The following is an 18462-nucleotide window of genomic DNA, read 5'->3' as shown; positions in this document are numbered from 1 at the left end:
TAGATGATGACGTGCTCACCTAACCACCTTTTTGCTCTACCTACCTTTGCTCACCCCTGTGCAGGTGAGCAAATATCTGTTTAATGGAGACATGGTTGTCGTTTGTCTCCAGACGAGGAATGAATGTGCTGTCCATGCCAGCAGAGGCATTCTGGTATTCTTGGCATTTCAAATAATCATTGTAAGGGGACACACTTACTGATAGTTCATTCTGATGTATATGCCCGTCTCTCGTGAGTTTTGCCAGCACGCCTCAGTCTCTCGGAACATCCCTGACTGTAGGGTCCTCAGTCCATGGGTGTGCGAGGCACAAGGAATGAATGAATCCGGCGGGGCCCCTTGAGAGACAGCTTGCCGGCCTCTCCTGGTGGGTCCTGTTCCGATGGACACAACCCGTTCCAACTTCATTGATTGAGCTGGTATATGAGGTAGAAGAATGTACAGGGAGGGTAGCCTAAGCTTTCAGAGAACAGGCTTTGTGTCAGATAGCCTTAGATGATAACCCTAACTCTACCCCATGCTCCTGTGTTTCCTCAGGCAAGTTAGTTAACTTCTCTATGCCTTGGTTTCCTAGCCTGTAAAATGGACTGTTTTAAGGATTAAATGGAAAACAATATGTATATACACATACAGACAAAGAGAAGGTGGCACACGGGGAGCACTCTACAAATGTTTTTTTTATTATTATTATTACTAAACATTGTGGCTAGTATTATCCTAGGGAAGTTCTTTCTGTGTAAAGACCACGAAGCAGGAGATGCTCAGTGTAGAAGATGGTAAACCTTTTGGCCCCTTCAGGGCCCTGCGGTTCCCATGATGCCACTTGCTCATCAGCTCAGTGATCTTATGCTTGGGTGACCCCATCTGGGCCACCACATGAACTTTGCAGCACTGGTAGCTCCCAGGGGCCTGGTCTGGTGGGGGAAGGTGTGTGTGTGGGCTCTTGGGTCCTGGCTACCTGGACTCCACCACCTTCTACCTGTGACACTTGGGACCTAATCACCCTGTGACAGGAAAATAATTCAGGCTATCCCATGAGCTTGTTGGTGCCAAGTAGATGGAATGATACATGTAAAATGCCTGGCACATGATGGGAGGTGTGTCAAGGCATGTTTCACCTCATTCCACTTACGTATTCTTTTTCCTAGCTTCCAGAACAACCCATTTCTACCCAAGAGGTCTTTTATCTGATTCCCATTGTTTTGTGTTTTGGAGAGGGGTACTGCACAGTTCCTTCAAGTTCGCCCAATATGAAGGAATAAGTGGCAGACCCCTTGCTCACACAAAGCACTACTTCGGATCATTTGTCTTTGGAGTCAACAAGTGAAAACCCATGGGTCTTGAGACTTACCCTCTTTGGCTCACATTGTGTTTTTAAAATGGTGAAATTTCACCCTTCACTTGAGCTGAGTTCTGGATGGTCCTTCCAGACACGGCAAAAGGCTTTGTTCCCCCACAGTTCCCACCGCTCTCTATTAATCCCTCATCAACATCCACTTCCCTTCTTATACCTGGCTAGTCCCTGTAGGCATTTGAGATCCTGTCCGTGGAGGTTTGAAAACACGACTTCAAATCCTTTAACAGTCCTCCCATCAGGAAGTCGAGCTGTGTCCCCTCCTCTTGTCCCTTGGTGGACTTGTGACTGCTTTGACTAATAGACTATGGCAGAAGTGACACTCTGTGATTTTGAGCCTCGTGGTTGATAAAAGGCAAAGCTTCCAGCTTGTCACCTTGAGGTACTTGCTCTGGGGGAAGCCAGCTGTGATGTAAGGTATGGACCTACCCTAAGACTGCCGTGTTGGAGGGGCCATGGGAGGTATGCCTGGGGATGGTCCCCACTGAGCTACCAGCTGACAGCCAGCATCGACTGCCAGCCCTGTGTGTACTCCATGCTGGAACCCTCATTGAGCCTTCGGATGATTGCAGCACCGTGAGTCATTCATCCAACAAATTATTGAGCATCTAGTCTGTGCTAAGCATTTGACAGGTGTTGTAACTTTTGTAATAAAACAAAGTAGATGAAGATCTTGACCCTTAAGGAGCTTACGTTCTTGAGGAAAAGAGAAAATTACAGACAAGGAGGTACATGTTGTCTATCAGGTGCCAGTAAGGGCTATGGAGGGAAATGAAGCAGGGGAGGGGAATCAGTCTTGAGGCACAGAGGAGGGTTCTAGGTGGCTTCGGGAGTATCTGAAGCGTATTTGAGTTAAAGAACCGCAGTCAGAACAACAGTCACTGTCGTGTGAGTGCGTACCACGTACGGCCTTGTATATGTCTGCCTGCACTTACATTTCCCAACAACCCCAAGTGGTTGGCATGGTTTTACCCATTTTGCAGATGAGGGAAGTGGGGCTTGGAGAGGTTCAGCCCCTCACCAGAAGACATGTCACGGGAACGTGGGAGAGCGGGAGAAGCAACCAAGACGGCTGCCTCCCACACTCTGCTTTCCGCTGAACTGCTCTGTATTTTGTAGAGCTCCGTTGTCAGTGTGGTGAATCAGAAATCTCTGATGAATGTCACTCCTCCGTGCAATGTGAAGTGAGGAACAAAAGGGAGAAAGACAAGAGAAAATGATTCCCTTTGGAGAAGACACAGGAAAGGAAGGGACACACTTGAAAGGTTATGTATTTAATGTTTATGCCTCTTTCTCTTGTCCCTCAAGTTCAGTTTAGCCTCACTGTCTAAGCCGACAATTTATGAGGATCTTGGACAGGTAACTGCTTGAAACCTCCCTGTGGCTCTAGCCGTGGCAGGCAATTCATCCAAAAGGTTGTGGGGTTTTTAGGGTAAAAAGTGTTGTGTATGGACCTGAAGGAGACTGTCCTTCCACTTCAGGTTACTCTCTAAGAGAAAGGGAAGTGATCAATCCCCTTGTTGCCCATCCCCAGGCTTGGGTCTGAATCTCTCCAAGTCCCGTGACCATTCCGACGTTGTCTCTTCCTTGGGCTACCTATCTCTCCCTCTCTTTCCTCCCTTGGCCATAGGAGAGAAGACAGCACCACTTTTGTGTATTCCCTGTATATCATTGAGAGTTAGGTTTTCTGGAAGGGAAAAGCCTTGGGTAGAGGACAAGATAGTGAGAGAAGCTTCCTTGGAAAACGTAAAAGTGACTGAGGTGCTATTGGCAGGGAGGATTCTGGGCCAGAATTAAACCTCCTCCCCACTATAGTCAGGTGGAGTCACTAATGGCTGCCAGACTGTTCTGGCCGTGTTGCATATCTTGTCCTCCTTAGTTGTCCAACCACTTGTGAGGGAGGCATAGTTATTAGCCTCATTGGAATGCTGGGTCAGCTGAGTCTCAGGGAAATAAGGTGACTTGCCGAAGGCCATACTGTTAGGTAAGTTGAGGAAAAGACGTTCCAAGTGTAGGAAACCTCATGAGTAAAAGCGGGGAAGTGAGAACCCGCTGTGCTGCTGCAGGGAACTGGGCATGGCTGGAGCGCCAGATGTGGGGAAGGGAAGGGCAGGGGATGAGTTTAGGAAGGACTTTGGGTGCTCTGACCCGAAAGACAGTGGGAGTCCCTGAGGGATTTTGAAGTGGGGAGTGACCCCATTTAATTTGCTTTTTCAGAGCATTCCAGAGGATCGGCTGCAGGAGGACCCGAGTAGAGACAGAGTGACCCCAGAGAAGGAAGATCTTGTCTTAGGGATCATGGCAGGCAGTGCAGCGGGTTTGAAGCCAAATGTGATAAGGTCTGGGTGCTCAAGGAAGACACAGCCCCCTGGGGAAGAAGAGGCCTGCATGGGAGGGAAAATGACGCGGTACGGTGCCCAGGCTCAGACGCATAGAGCGTCCAGCCTGGAACACCTGCTCACCCAGGTATAGGTGCCAAGTCACATATGCAGGGAGCAGTGTATTCAGATCAGATCGGATCAGATCAATAGATTGTTCCAGTTCTGCCTTGGTCAATTGAACTACGTGAGTTAGCTTCCTAAAGTCCTGCTTTATTATTACTGCTCTCTCTTCCCACGGGGCATATGTGTGTGTTAGGATAAGGGACCAACATCGTAGTCACTGAACCAGGAGAGAAACCTTATTTTTATCTGGGAGATGCTACCTGCCTCCAGCACTCAGAAAACACTTCTGTCTGCATTTTTTGTCATCAGGCAGATCTGATTTCAAGTCCACGCCCTGCCACATGACTCAATGACCTTAAATAGATCACCTCATTTCTGTGTCCTTGGTTTCCTTACATATAAAATGGGGATCATTAGGCTGTATTCTTCCTAGGGTGTTGTAAAGATGAGATAATGTGTATACGTTCTCTCAGAACATAGCATGAAGTGTAGAATGAACATTAAACGTGTTTCTTGCCTTGTCATTCGTGGCCTTATTCCCAGTAGGATAGTTTGGGTTCACATCCTGACATCATCCCCAAGCCTTGAGAGCTGTTTTGTTTTCTATATAGATTTCAGTGAACACAAGAGAACCCAAATACATGACCAAACAGACTTGAGGTGTCCTCAGTGGTCAGGAGCCTCCAATTCCCAGGAAAGGTTCAAAGGTCCCCAAGGGGGCATAGTCCACCTGGCACTAGCTCAGGAGCACGCTGGGACTCAGTGCCGCATGACACTTGCCACTGCGGTACTGCCACAGCTGAGTTTCCCAGCTGGGTTCATTAATCACACCAGCCACTGACCCACAAACAACGGAGCTGAGGCTCTTTGCCAGGCATCCGGGACAAATACGGCTCTTGCTTACTGTCCTTGGTTTCAGCAGACTAGGGGGAGAAGGAGAAGCAAACTTCTCCCTTTCCATGGAGTGGGTCATTGTGAGATGTAGAGCATGGATCAGCTTCCAACTTCACGTAGCTCAGAACCTCAGCCCTTGCTTCCTTCCACCCTGTCTGCCTGCCGCATTGTAGCAAATGCTGACCTGCCGGGATACGTTTGACGGGGCTGAGAGGGAGGAAAGGGAAAAAGGGAACCAAGTTTATATCCCCTATCTTCTCACATATTCACCATAAGTTAATTCCAGGTTTTCCCAAGTATTCATAACCACCCTATGTTATAGGTACTATCATTCCCATTCCCACTTTCATTTTTTTTACTATGTTACTCAGCATACAGTACATCATTAGCTTTTGATGTGTGTTCCATGAGTCATTGTTTGCGTATAACACGCAGTGCGTACTTACAAGCCCCATATGGCTACCCCGTTGGAGAGTGCAGGGTATGGTAGAGCATTTCCACCATCACAGAACCTTCTCTTTGATTGCTCTGCTCAAGTAGGAGTAGGCAGGAAGTAGACAACACATCCAAAGAGCTAAAGCAACGGGCTGTTCCTCCAAGTGTGGCGTCTGCTGTGAAATAAGACTTCTCAGGCCCTGCCCAGACCTACAGAATCAGAGTTTCAGGTTGGGGGTGGTGATGGGGGGGAGAGCAGGGATCTGTATTTTCACAAGCCTTCCAGGTGATTCTTCTGCACATTAAACTCTAAGAAGTACTGAAGAGAGTTTAATAAAGGGACTGCGGTTGAGTTGAGGGCTGGGTGGAGAGAAACAGCAAAGGACAGAGAAACAGTAGGAACTAGCAGAGAGGAAAGCAGAGAGTATTAGTGGGACCCAAGGACAGCTGGAGCCCTGGGAGGCAGCTGAGGGACACGGTGGGTCCAGAGCTGGGCTAAGGCAGGAAGGCCGGGGGGCGCGGGGAGGGAATACCCTCACCCCTCTCTCTTCTGCCCTCTGGCTTTTCACTGGAGTCCCTGTTGCCTCCAACCAGCCAAAGGCTAGAGGACGAAGAAGCCTCTTCTGCACAGAGCAGGGCAGAGGGCAGTGGAGAATGGATCTGAAGGGACAAATGAAATTGCGCTGGCACGTGGTTTTGAGGTGTTAGCTATGTTTTGAAAATACACATTTGATCTATAAATGTATAACTATTAACATTAAAAAGATGTTCCTACCCTTCCAAATCCCCTTAGTTACAACATCTCAGGGAACCATGTTATTAACAGTGAGGTCTCTCCAGACAATTTTAAGAAGGGAAATAACCACTGTTTATGTTTCTTTCCGATTTATTTTTCCCTCCCCTCCCTTTCTATCCTCTTCTTTTTCTCTGCCTTCCTCTTCCCCACTCTCTCCCTCTCTTTTTTCTTTCTCTCCTCTATCTGTCTTTATATTATGTAACAATATGATGGCAAATAAAGTGTCATGTCCTAGCTTTTTCACTTAACATTGGGTTTTGCACATGTCCTTGTGCCCTAAAGGATTCTCTGAAAACATGTTTTTCAGTGGCTGTGCAGATGGTTTAAAGATGATTGTTATTGTGAGCTGTGTCAAATCCTTTTGGGAAGTAGGTGGTGTACAATGCAGAAATGATAAATGAAAAGCAAGTTGTTCTTGATTTTACTCTCAGCCTCTAAAGTGCAGTAGCTTTTGGTGGATATGTTTCTCCAAAGCCACAGAAATAGAGGGGTAGTGACAGCGACCAAACAGGAGCCACGAGGTAGAAGGGCGTTCAATTGGGGGTTCATGCCAGGTTCTGCCTAGCGGGTGCCCGTGTGACTTCAGATGACGGTGCTCAGACCAGCTGAGGTTCAGGGTCCCCTTTAGTTCCACCTCTGCTTTCGGATACACATCCAGTGCCCTTGCAGGTAGAAAAAAGCCCCGTTTCAGGGACTGCCCACCTCTTCCCTCACACCCTGGTCCCAGGCACCATCATCCGTCACCTGGACAACAGCAATTCCCTCGCTTCAGTGGTCTCCTCCGGCCACTCTTGCCCTCCGTCTTTCCCCACAAGACAGATTATCTGACTGTCAGATAATCGCACTCATCTTACTGCTCCTTGTCATGGAGAATGAGGCCCCACAGGATCAGGTGCCCCACCACCTCTCTGATCTCACCTCCTGCGTCTGCCTTGCTCACTCCATCCCTGCCAAATCCATCAGCCATGTTCCCACTCAAGAGCCTTTACACCTGCTCTTCCATCTGCTCGGAATGCTGTTCCATCACGTTTCCTCAGAGCTTGTGTCTCTCGAGAGAGGTCTTTTTCTGACCTCTCTCAATAACATAGCCCCAGTTCCCATCATTCCCTATATCTTTCTGTTCTATTTTCTTTCATGGCACTTTTCCTGCACATGATATCCATAGGGGCTTATTTACTTACTATTTGTCCATCTCCACTGGCATGTAAGTTCCATAGAAAGGAACTTGGTCTGTTTTATTCATTGCTATATTCACTGCACTTTGAAGTGAAATTCATAAATGCTCAGTAAAGTGCACTCTGTGGGAAGCCAGTATGTATTTATTGAATGAATGAATGAGTGCATGAATGAAAAAAATCCTTCTGAGGAAGGTCAGTGTTCAGCAGGGAAAGATGCACAAACGTGTCAGCTTCATGGTTGGCACAGATGGATTGATGCTCAGCCCCTGCTTAGGGCGTGGATATTTTATACAAAAGCTATGACAGCACTCTCTCTGTCATTCCTCCTTCTATTCCCTCAGGCCACCTCGTGATGGCTCCTGGCATCCCCTCAGCTCTTTGCCCCAGTTCTGATTCTCTTCTTTCTCACCCCTGTCCCACCCAGGACTCTGTGATCCCCTCTGCACCTCGCAGACAATGGTGATAAAAATTTTTCTTGTTTCCGTGGCATTGAGTGGCTTACAATGCCATCTCCCGCGCGTGATCTCCTGTACTGCTGCCAGAGTTGCTAGAAGTAGGAGCTCATGTCCTCATTCTAGTCACGTGTTCAAGCGCTACCATTTCTTGAGCACCCACGCTGGCGGGGACTCGGGACAGTGACAGGCAGAGATGGTTCCTGCTCTCATATAGCCCACAATCTGGCAGGGGAGACAGACATGAAGCACATAATGGGATCAGTATTTCCTAATATGACAGTGGTCCTAAGTCCTGTGGAGGGGAAATGGGTACCACTTATTGAGTATCTCCACGCCTTTCGTCGTTAATATCATCCTATCCTCCCATCAGCCCTCCGATGTCAAGTTTTCTGAGTAAGCAGACGCTCTCACTCATCTCTACTTTCCTGCAAGGGTTCTGAACAATGTGTTTCTACATACCATGAACAAGAGCCAGAGGACAGTTGGGAGGGCGAGAGGTGGGCAGGGGAGGAGGCATGGGTCACAGAGTGTGGCCCGGATGGGAACGGTGGACTGCCTTCCACACTGGGTGCAGGCAGAGCTGGCCGGCTTGGAGGCTGGCTTTCACTTCTGCCTGGGAGCTGGCCACATGGAGGCCCAGGGAGAAATGAACAGGAAGAGGGAATGTCTGTGCCTCTCTCCACTGAGGCTAGAGTATCATCCAGCCTACTCTGACAAGTAAGACCCCGTCTCCATCTTGCAGACGAGGAGGAGAAAGTGGAGAGAAAGCACTGCTAGGAGCTGTCTGCTGGGTCTGTCGCATAACACAGAAGAAAGCCCGTTTGCCTTTCAGTGTAGTGACCTGCAGCTGCACTTGGCCCAGTGAAGATTAGATGAGCCATTTCTCCACTTCCGGGATTGGGTGACCCACAGATGATGGGTACAGAAGGGCAGGAATTCTCTTCTCCCTTGAAGAAGAGTCTAGATATGTGAGCAGAGTGGGGAAGAAACTCTCACTGGAAACATTGTCTAGATTTGTTCCTCTCTGTGATTGCATTAACAGGCTAACCCAGCAGTCGCTTGGAGTATAGTTCTGCTCCTCGGGGGAGGCTCAGAGGCAGAACTAGGCAATTCTGCTGCTACTTTCAGGAGAATTCCCTCCTAACACATCCTCGTGTGTTTTCCTGGAATCATTTGAATGGGTGGTTCAGCTCTTGCCCACCAGGATTCTCTGAAATGGAGCTTGACCACTCACTCCTTCATTCAGCGAAGGCTCTCCACGTGAAGAGGCTGAAAATTCCCTCTCTGTTCCAAGACCCACCTCAAATTGTACCCAGTGATATTGTCCAACATAGGTTTCTTGTGATGTACTCTGTCCCAAATGGAAACCATGTAACTTTTCCATTTCTGGAAATGGGTCCATTTCTGGGTTCTCTATTCTGTTCTGTTCCATTGGTCTATGTGTCTGTTTTTGTGCCAGTACCATGCTGTCTTTGTGATCACAGCTTTGTAGTACAGCTCGAAATCCGGCATTGTGATGCCCCCAGCTTTGTTTTTCCTTTTCATCAGTTCCTTGGAGATTCAGGGCCTTTTCTGTTTCCATACAAATTTAAGGACTATTTGTTCCAGTTCTTTGAAAAATGTCCTCGGTATTTTGATCGGGATAGCATTGAAAGCGTAGATTGCTCTGGGTAGCATGGACATTTTAACTATGTTAATTCTTCCGATCCATGAGCATGGAATATCTTTCCATCTTTTTATGTCTTCCTCAATGTCTTTCAAGAGTGCTTTATAGTTTCTGGAATATAGGTCCTTTACGTCTGTGGTTAAGTTAATTCCAAGGTAACGTATGGTTTTTGGTGGTATTGTAAATGGGATGGATTCCCTAATTTCTCTTTCTTCGGTCTCGTTATTTGTGTATAGAAATGCAACTGATTTCTGAGCATTGATATTGTATCCCGCCACGTTACTGAATTGCTCTATAACTTCTAATAGTTTGGGAGTGGCTTCTTTTGGGTTTTCCATATAGAGTATCATGTCATCTGCAAAGAGAGACATTTTGACTTCTTCTTTGCCGATTTGGATACCTTTGATCCCTTTTTGTCGTCTGATTGCTGTTGCAAGGACTTCTAGTATTATGTTGAATAATAGTGGCGAGAGTGGGCATCCTTGTCGAGTTCCTGATCTTAAGGGAAAGGCTTCCAGCTTTTCCCCATTGAGAATAATATTTGCAGTAGGCTTTTCATAGATGGCTTTTATGAGATTGAGAAATGTACCTTCTATTCCTACACTCTAAAGGGTTTTAATCAGGAAAGGATGCTGTATTTTGTCAAATGCTTTTTCGGCATCGATTGAGAGGATCATATGGTTCCTGAGTCTTTTCTTGTTGATATGATATATCACGCTGATTGATTTGCGAATATTGAAGCACGCTTGCATCCCAGGTATGAATCCCACTTGATCATGATGGATAATCCTTTTAATGTACTGTTGGATTCTATTAGCAAGTATCTTGTTGAGGATTTTGGCGTCCATATTCATTAGGGAAATCGGTCTGTAATTCTCCTTTTTGAGGGGGTCTTTGCCTGGTTTGGGGATCAAGGTAATATTGGCCTCATAGAATGAGTTTGGTAGCTTTCCTTCTGTTTTGAGGCCAACTTTTAATCACTAGACCTCATGTCTCTGTTTGTGGGGATCAATTAACAGATTTAGTGTTATCTAGGAAAGGAGGAAACACAGAAAATAGGAAAAAGAATTTAATGTCCATAGTTTATGCTTTGTTAGGATACTAGGTCACTTTGTACCACCTGTGTAGAATTTAAGAAACATGAATTTCAACTCAGTTGGAGAAAATCTCCCATGAAGAGGTTGTGCCCCTCTGCCCCCCTCATTCTGGGGAAAGGTCCGTCTATGTGTTGTTGCCTGCCTGTTTTTCCATAGCGTGGAGCTTGTCTAGGTTATTCATGCTGGTCTTCCTGCCACAATTGGGTGTGTTCTGAGGGAGCATCCAGTCTCCAGGTCTTGCTTGAGGTTTTCTTCTTCCCTTTATAGTCTTTCCTATTTTTCTTAAAGATTTTATTTATTTGTGCGAGAGAGAGCGAGCGAGCAAAAGCAGGGGGAGGGAGAAGCAGTCTCTCCATTGAGCAGGTAGCCAGACGCGGGGCCCTATCCCAGGATTCTGGGGTCCTGACCTGAGTAAAAGGCGGACGCTTAACGGACTGAACCACTGAGACGTCCCTATAGTCCTTCCTAATTAAAGCCTCCAGTTCCCGTTTCTCTTTGGGTCTGTCGAGGAAACCCAGCCCCCCGCCCCCACTTCTCCCTCAGCCATAGATACCGTGTTTGAACAACTCTCTAAGCAATGCTTGATGCCTTACATTCTGCAAGGGCCCTGTTACCTTTGTTTGTCTGTATTTTTCCATCTTCAGCTGTATCTCAGGGGTTTAGGTGAATTCAGGGAAAGTTGATTGCTCAATGGGAAATTTAGCAAACTGGCTTTCAGGGAATTGGTTGTTGTTAAACTAAGTGTTTGGTGTACTGGTTTGTCTGTGTATTGGCCTGATTCCATATCTCATAGTTCATCAACTCTTGGTCTTTCTCCTTTGGAAGGAAGGAAAGAAGAAAAGGAAGGAAGAAAAAAAAGAGAGAAGAAGGAAGAAAGGAAGGAAAGAAGAAGGGAGAAAGGAAGGACCGTCATCCCTGAGGTAAAAGTACTTGACTTACTGACTAACAAAAGCCTAGCTCCAGTGTAAAAAGACAAAGGTGTCATATGGACATAGACAATTCCTGACACGTTAAAAGTCTCAGCTCTTGTGCTCAGGAAAACCTTTTGTCCCAGGTCATTCTTCCTTTCTACTTTGCTTTGCCCACTGTCCATATCCAACTGCCAGACCAAAATGTGCTTCTAAAAGTGCTGAGTCTCTGAGAAAAAGTGGTGCTGGACATATGTTGTTAGAGTTTTTCCTTCACCACAAGCCAAGAAACTCAAGGGTCTGTAAAATGCTTCACAAGGAACTGGAATGGTAAGGGCTTAGTGATGATGATGGTGGTGGTTGTGGTGGGGATGGTGATGACATCAAAGTATATTGAACAAGTGTTTATAGAACTCGGGTCATGAACCAGGCTATACGCTCAGCCCTGTGGATGCACAATCGTATAATAACAGCTACAGGTTATTTATTTATGTTTATGGAGTTATATTTGACCTAGAACATTGTGTAAGTTTAAGGTGACTGGATGGTTTTGTATTGCAATACAGTTGTCGTACTGTTCGCTCACACCTTTACATGTTATTTCTTCTAGTGTTATTTCTTCTTATTTCTTCTAGTGTTGGGAACGATTAAGATCTAGTCTCTGGCAAGTGCAATGTTTCTGATATAGTTGTTGCTTATAATCACTGAACTGTGTATTAGGTCTCCGGGACTTGTTTATCCTTCAGTTACAAATATGTGCCTTCAGTGCTTCTCCCATTTCCCACCCCCAGCCCTTGGTAACCACCATTTTACTCTGTGTTTGCAAGTTTGTTTTTTAGGTGCCACATATAGGGGTACCATTTGAGGGCCCCTGGCTGGCTCTGTCGGTAAAGCGTCTGACTCTTGATTTCGGGTCAGGTCATGATCTCAGGGTCGTGAGACTGAGCCCTGCATTGGGCTTCAAGCTCAGTGTAGAGTCTGCTTGAGATTCTCTCTCTCCCACTCCCTCTGCCCTTCCCCCGACTTGCACACGTTCTCTCTCTCTCTCTCTCTCTCCAAATAAATAAAATCTTAAAAAAAAAAGAAGGTACCATACAGTATTTGTGTTTCTCTGTCTGACTTATCTTACTTAGCATAATGTACTCAAGTTCTGTCCTTGATGTTGTAAATGGCAGAACTTCCTTGTTTCTCATGGCTGGAAAGTAGTCCATTGTAACTGTCCACTACATCTTTGTTCACTCGTCCATGATGGACACTTAGTTTGTTTCCATATCTTGGCTGTTGTGAACAATGCTGCCACAACCATGGGAGTACCTATGTCTCTCTGGTCTTTCACTGAGCACTTAGTACAGCCAAGGACTGTTTTACACTCTTTACATGGATGAACTCACTTGATTTCACAAGCACCCCAGGAGGAGCCACTGTGACCCTCACTCCAGAGCATGAGGCAAAGGGCAGCCCAGGAGCTGCACACAGTCACACACTAGCAAGTAGGAGAGCAGCTTTTCCAATCCAGTAGTCACAGTCCAGAATGACTTTTCTGAGCACTGGTGTGTCCTGCCCCCTCCCAGCTCCGCCAGAGCCTGCGGTCTAGCCTGAGGTGGCCGTTTGGGTGGCCAGGCTGAGTGGTGAGGAGTGTGCGGAGCCACAGTGAGGGGGGACTGTCTGAATCCTTTTCTCAGAATCACCGTGTCTGAGCAAGGTCTTGAGACGTCACTGAACTGAATAGTGTCCCCCCAGATTGTACTTGGGCAGCCCCCATCCACGATGGTACCATCCAAACAGCCGAGCCATGAAGGGGTGGCTTGTGGTCACTGCCGGATCACCGGATTGTCTCCATTAGGCTTAATGTGTCTTCCTGGGACACTCCAGCAAAAGGACTCTGTGCTGCTTGTCCCCCCGCCCACTTTCTGGGCAGTGCTGAAAACGGGACCCTGGAAACCTGGCCCGATGGTCAGTGGAGGCAGTGATGGTCCCGTCCATGTGTCAAGGCCGTGCCTTGCTCTGCACCTCGACCTGCGTGGTTGCCGGGATGTTCTCTCCTGGGCTTCCCTGTGCCTTCCCCATCCTTCAGTGCTGAATGCCTAACATTCGGTACCCCAGACTCTTTATATGACCCAGGAGAAAAATCATGCAAGGCACATTGGCTCCAGGATGCCTACAGACCACCCCCTCCTCATCCTCTCTGACCAGTCCTAATCCTTTTTCTTCATCCAGCCCATTTCCAGCCTTGACCTGACACACTGTATATGTACCTCCAGTGGGTGAGGAGACCCATTCAGTCTCCTTCCTCCACCCTGCCAGACCTCCCCGAGTCAGGAGGAAGACCTCGCTCTCCTCTAGTGAGCTCTCTTTCCCCTCCTCTTCCCTCCTTTCCCTCCTCTCCTCTCCTCTCTCTCGATTCCAGGCAGCTCCTTCTTGTTGATGATGAGGCCAAATGCCTTGTGCTCTCCTCTCACACCCATGTTCAGTGTCAGCAAATCCTCTTGGCTTCCCTTTCAAACACGTCTGGAATCTGACCACTTCTTATCTTCCCTGTCATCATTGCCTGGTCCAGGTAATCATGACAAGTCCCTAGATCGTTACAGTCATCATCGAAAGGGTCTCCCTGCTTCTACCTCCATTCCCTAAAGGCAAAACGAGTCTTCTAAAAAATGGCATATCCCATCCCTCCTCTGCTTACTGCCCCCAGGCTCCTCACCCATACAAGAGAAAATCCCAAGTGCCCACCTTGACCTACAAGGCTGCACCTCCTCTGACTCTTGCTACCTTCTGGATGCAGGTCCCCCTCACTCCTCCAGGCTTGGGTCCTTCCTGGGAGGTCCTTGAATTTCCTAAGGAGTTTCCTGGCTCAGGGTCTATATGCTGTTGCCTCTTCCTGGGATATTCTTCTCCTACATGCCCTCAAGACTTCATTTAGTCTCTGATCAAATATCACCTTATCCAAGAGCCCCCAGTCACATTCTGGCCACTTCCATAGTTTATTTCCCTGCACAGCCACAGAATCTTCGGGCATATTATACATTTAGGTGTTTGTCTCTGTCTCCCCCTACAACCCCAATAAAGCTCCACGGAGTGGGAACTTTGTTTCATTCTCTGCTTTATCTCAGGGCCAAGACCAGCACTTGGCACGTGGTGGCTCCTCAGAAAAGGTGCCATAGGGACTTTGATTTGAGAGGCAGGACAGCAGAGTGAGGAGGAGGTAAGGCTCGGCAGCAAATCTTCCAGGGTCTTCATCCTAGTTCTGCTGATCTTGGACAAGTTATTTAGCTTCTTTGTGGCTCAGTTTCTGCGTCTGTAGAAAGGGTATAACAATACCCCAGAAGGTTGTTGGGAGGAGGAAATGAATTACTACCTGTGGGACATGTAGACCAGTGTTCTGCGCATTATAAATGCTCGCTTTGATTGTTTTTGAATTCCAGTCTCACCTGGATTGGAGGAAGTTGGGGAAAATCACTTTGATCTTTTTGGACTGCAGTTTTCTGACTCGTACAAACTCCAAGTCCCTGAAATGGCTAAAAGCTTCTTGTGTGATCTGGCCCTGCTTCATCTCACAGTCCTCTCAGCTTCATAGCAGCTCCCGCAGGTTTTCAGTTTCTAGAATGCACCATGCTTTTTCCCATCTCAAAGTCTGCACAGGCGGGTTCCTCTGTCTCCAGCACGTTCTTCTGCCTCTTTATCTGGACCCTCTTACCACTGACATTTCCTGAAGGAGCCTTTCATGGCTCCCGTTCTACATGGAGTCCCTCTGTGTTAAGCCTTTTGCTGTGGTCTGAATGTTTGTCTCCCCCCAGCCCACCTCCCACATTCACATCTTAGAATCCTGATGCCCAATGTGGTGGTGTTAAGAGGTGGGGCCTTTGGGAGGTGATTAGGTCCTGAGGGCGGAGCCCTGATGAATGGCATTAGCGCTCTTAGCAAAGAGGCCCGGAGAACTACCTAGGCCCTTTCACCCTGTGAGGATACACTGAGAAGTCTGTGACTCTGAAGACGGCCCTCACTCGACCATGCTGGCACCCTGATCTTGGACATCCTGTCTCCAGAACTGTGAGAAGTAGATTTCTGTTGTTTCTAAGTCACCAAGTCTGTGGTCTGTGGTATTTTGTTCTAACAGCTCAAATGGACTGAGACACCCTCCTAAGCAGTTTGTACTTCTCACCTACAGCACTTAGGCAAGAACGAATTATTGTGTGCTTAGTTATTGAGGATGTCTGACATCCCAGCTCGACCATAGCCCTCGTAAGGGCAGTGCCCTTCTCTGGGTTACCCACTACCATATATCCCTCGTGCCTGGCCAGTGCCTGCTGGAGAGTAGATGTTGAATAAACACGTAGTGAGTGGATGTTGAAGGCCAGGCTCAATTATTTGAAGACGTCTTCATTTCCAAACCCCTCTGTTTGGGAACAGTTGGGAAGGAATTCAAACAACCTCACTTAATGGGGACAGATTGTTGAAAGCAGTGAAAACAAGCCACTGACATCACTGGTTTTGGATTTTGCCTTCCACCTGGGAATTCTGGGCGATGCGTCCTTTCCCCTACGCTGGTCACATTTGAAACCATTCAGTCCCACGGGAAGCCCACTGTCACGTCTTCCTCCACTCTGGCCCTAAAGATAATCTCTCTAGGCTCAGGCAGCAGTTAATGTAAGGTAGCAGTTAAGTGGAACCAAATCGCTCTTTAAATACCATAAGCGATTTAACAGGTTAGTTTTCATCTGCCAAACAAAATTAATCCCCAAAGCTGGAAGAATGCTCCGAGTACATATATGTGTGCCTGTGTGCATTTGTTCCCTTCTGGAAATATATGGAAAGATTTTAACTTTTTTCTCTACGAAGGCTTCCCAGCACACTCAGTAGTGGAGAGAACACTCTGACAAACTCCCATGAAACCAACACCCAGCCCCAACACCTATATGCGTGTTGCCAAGCTTGTTCCATCTAAATCCCCAAATTCTCTTTTTATTTTCCTGCCTGGAGTTTGCCAAAGTCAATCCCAGATAGCATATCCTTCTATTGCAACATCAAACACAAAGACCTTTCTTTCTCTGTAGGGCTACAATGCCATCAGCACACCCCCAGAAGACCAACAATAATTTTCCAGTAGATTTCAATACTCAGTCCGTATTCAACCCTCTGAAATGGGAAGTTATGAAGGCCTGGCATGGGTTAATGGAGGTACTGTGTGGAGAGAGGGCCAGCTTCTTCCAGCTCATCCTCAAGGACGGAGAGGATTTTGCCAGGATGCCTGTGGCCCAGTGTGGGAGGGAGATGGAAGTGCCTTTCTCACTTGTCAAATATGCAGGATCAACTGTCAATCATTCCAGCAGGGGAGCTATTATTAGAGCACCTCGAAATACCATTTGTGCTATCTGTGTAGGTCTTTCTGTCTGCCTGACGGTAACTCAGGCAGCTGTCACTCTGTTTGCGTATCCATCGTACTAGTCTATACAGGTGTCCACCTATCCAGTTAGTGCTTACGCTTTCTTAAATCTGTTCAGGTGATTGCTGTAAGCTGCCTATTGGTTCCTGTAATTAATCCCCTTACCAATAATAACTCAAAGCCCATTGGTTTTTGCCTTACCTGCTCACCCAGAATCTTGGTCTCATGAAATTCTTCCCATCTTCAAACACACTCTACAATTTATTTACTTGATTTACTGCCTCTTGTTATTTCTAGAATGTAAACTCCCTGAGGAGAGGTCATTGTGGGAAAGACATATAACTTGATATCAAGTCAGGAAGGTGATCTGAAAAATCACCTGAAAAGGACTGACTGCGTATCAGGCATGTAGAATGTCAGTGTATTCGGGTTGAATGTGTTAGAGTCAAATAAAGAATGTGTCAATCAAAAAGAGATGGGCAGGAGATTCTGTAGCCACGGAGACAAGAAAGCTTGGGACTACTGCCATATTCAGCACAGCATTGTCCAGCTAGGAGGAAATTTTAACTAATAGGAATTAGTTTTTCTTTCAGTAGAATTTGTATGTGCTAAAATCTACAGTGTTGAATGAGATGACTTTTGACAATTGTACACAACCACTAAACTGAACTATAATACATTTCCTTCACCCCAGGAAATTCCCTCAAGCCTCTTTTCAGTCAATATCCTCCTCCCTTCCAAGTAACCACCTTCTGATATTTTCCTCTTTGGAATAATTTAGCCAAATCCCAGAATTTCACATAAATGGAGCCATCTGGCACACACACTTTGTGTGAAGTTTCTTTCACTGAGTAATGTCTTTGACACTTACCTATGCGGTGGGTATATCGGTGGTTTCTTTATGGGACACCCGGATGGCTGAGTCGGTTGAGTGTCTGCCTTTGGCTCAGGTCATGATCTCAGGGTCCTGGGATCAAGTCCCCCATTGGGCTCCTTTCCCCCAATTTGCTCCTTGCTCAGCAGGGAGTCTGCTTCTCCCTTTCCCTGCTGCTCCCCCTGCTTGGGTTTTTTTTCTCTCTCTCTCTCAGAAAGAAATAAATGAGTAAATTAAATCTTTAAATATTTTCTTTATATTGCTGACTGTATTTCATTGTATGAATATACTATAATTTGTTTATCCATTCAACTGGCTGTGATAGAATGACGGATTTTTTTTTATTGCCATAAAATATATAGAACATAGAGGTTACCTACCATTTTAACCATTTTCAAGTGTGCAGGTCCGTGGCATTAAGCACATTCGTGTTATTATGTAACCATCATCACTATCCACTTGTAGAACTTTTTATCACTTGAAACATACACTCTGTACCACTAAACAATAACTCCCCATTATCCTCACTTTGGAGCCTCTGGTAAGGTCTACTTTCTGTCTGTGTGAATTTGACTACTGTAGGTAATGTCATGTTGACTGGTTTATATTCCTGGGGGGTTGAAACTGCAGTTAGATTAGGGATGAAGTGAGTTTTCGCACTAGTGACTCTATCTTAGGCCTACTGTCTCCTTTTTAACCATTTCCTCCTTTTGATCCGACTTTCAGCTTCATTGAGCAATGTGACCAGAATTTCCGGTTATTAGGACCACTCTCCACTACTGCTGTGTAGTTCTCGGAGCTTTTGTTGATCCTTTGTGTGGTCACAGGTCATGACATTTTGCTGAATCTCCGTGATAGTCACCGGTTATGACTTCAGGTTCATAGTTTTTGAGTTGGTCATTCTCTTCATTGCATTTCAGATGTCCCCATCTTAGGGAGTCGTTTGCTTGGTGGTTAGTGGTTGTGTACATGCATTTAATG

General features: G+C 46.6%; 1 pseudogene across 1 annotated transcript in view; it reads left to right on the top strand.

Annotated features, from left to right (window-relative positions):
- The window catches only part of LOC148110501 (thyroid receptor-interacting protein 11 pseudogene), a 74924-nt pseudogene extending 57182 nt beyond the window's left edge, over window positions 1-17742 (top strand). The window contains exon 6 of the transcript XR_015727421.1: window positions 11145-17742. The product of XR_015727421.1 is annotated as a thyroid receptor-interacting protein 11 pseudogene, transcript variant X14 (transcript). The remainder of the gene's footprint in view (window positions 1-11144) is intronic.
- Window positions 17743-18462: the final 720 nt, after the last annotated feature.

This window comes from Ursus americanus, chromosome 2, assembly GCF_024610735.1.
Source record: "Ursus americanus isolate L20-20 chromosome 2, mUrsAme1.1.p, whole genome shotgun sequence".
NCBI classification, from domain to species: domain Eukaryota; kingdom Metazoa; phylum Chordata; class Mammalia; order Carnivora; family Ursidae; genus Ursus; species Ursus americanus.
The sequence above is the reverse complement of the archived record's forward strand: the minus strand, read 5'-3'. Positions and strand labels throughout refer to the sequence as shown.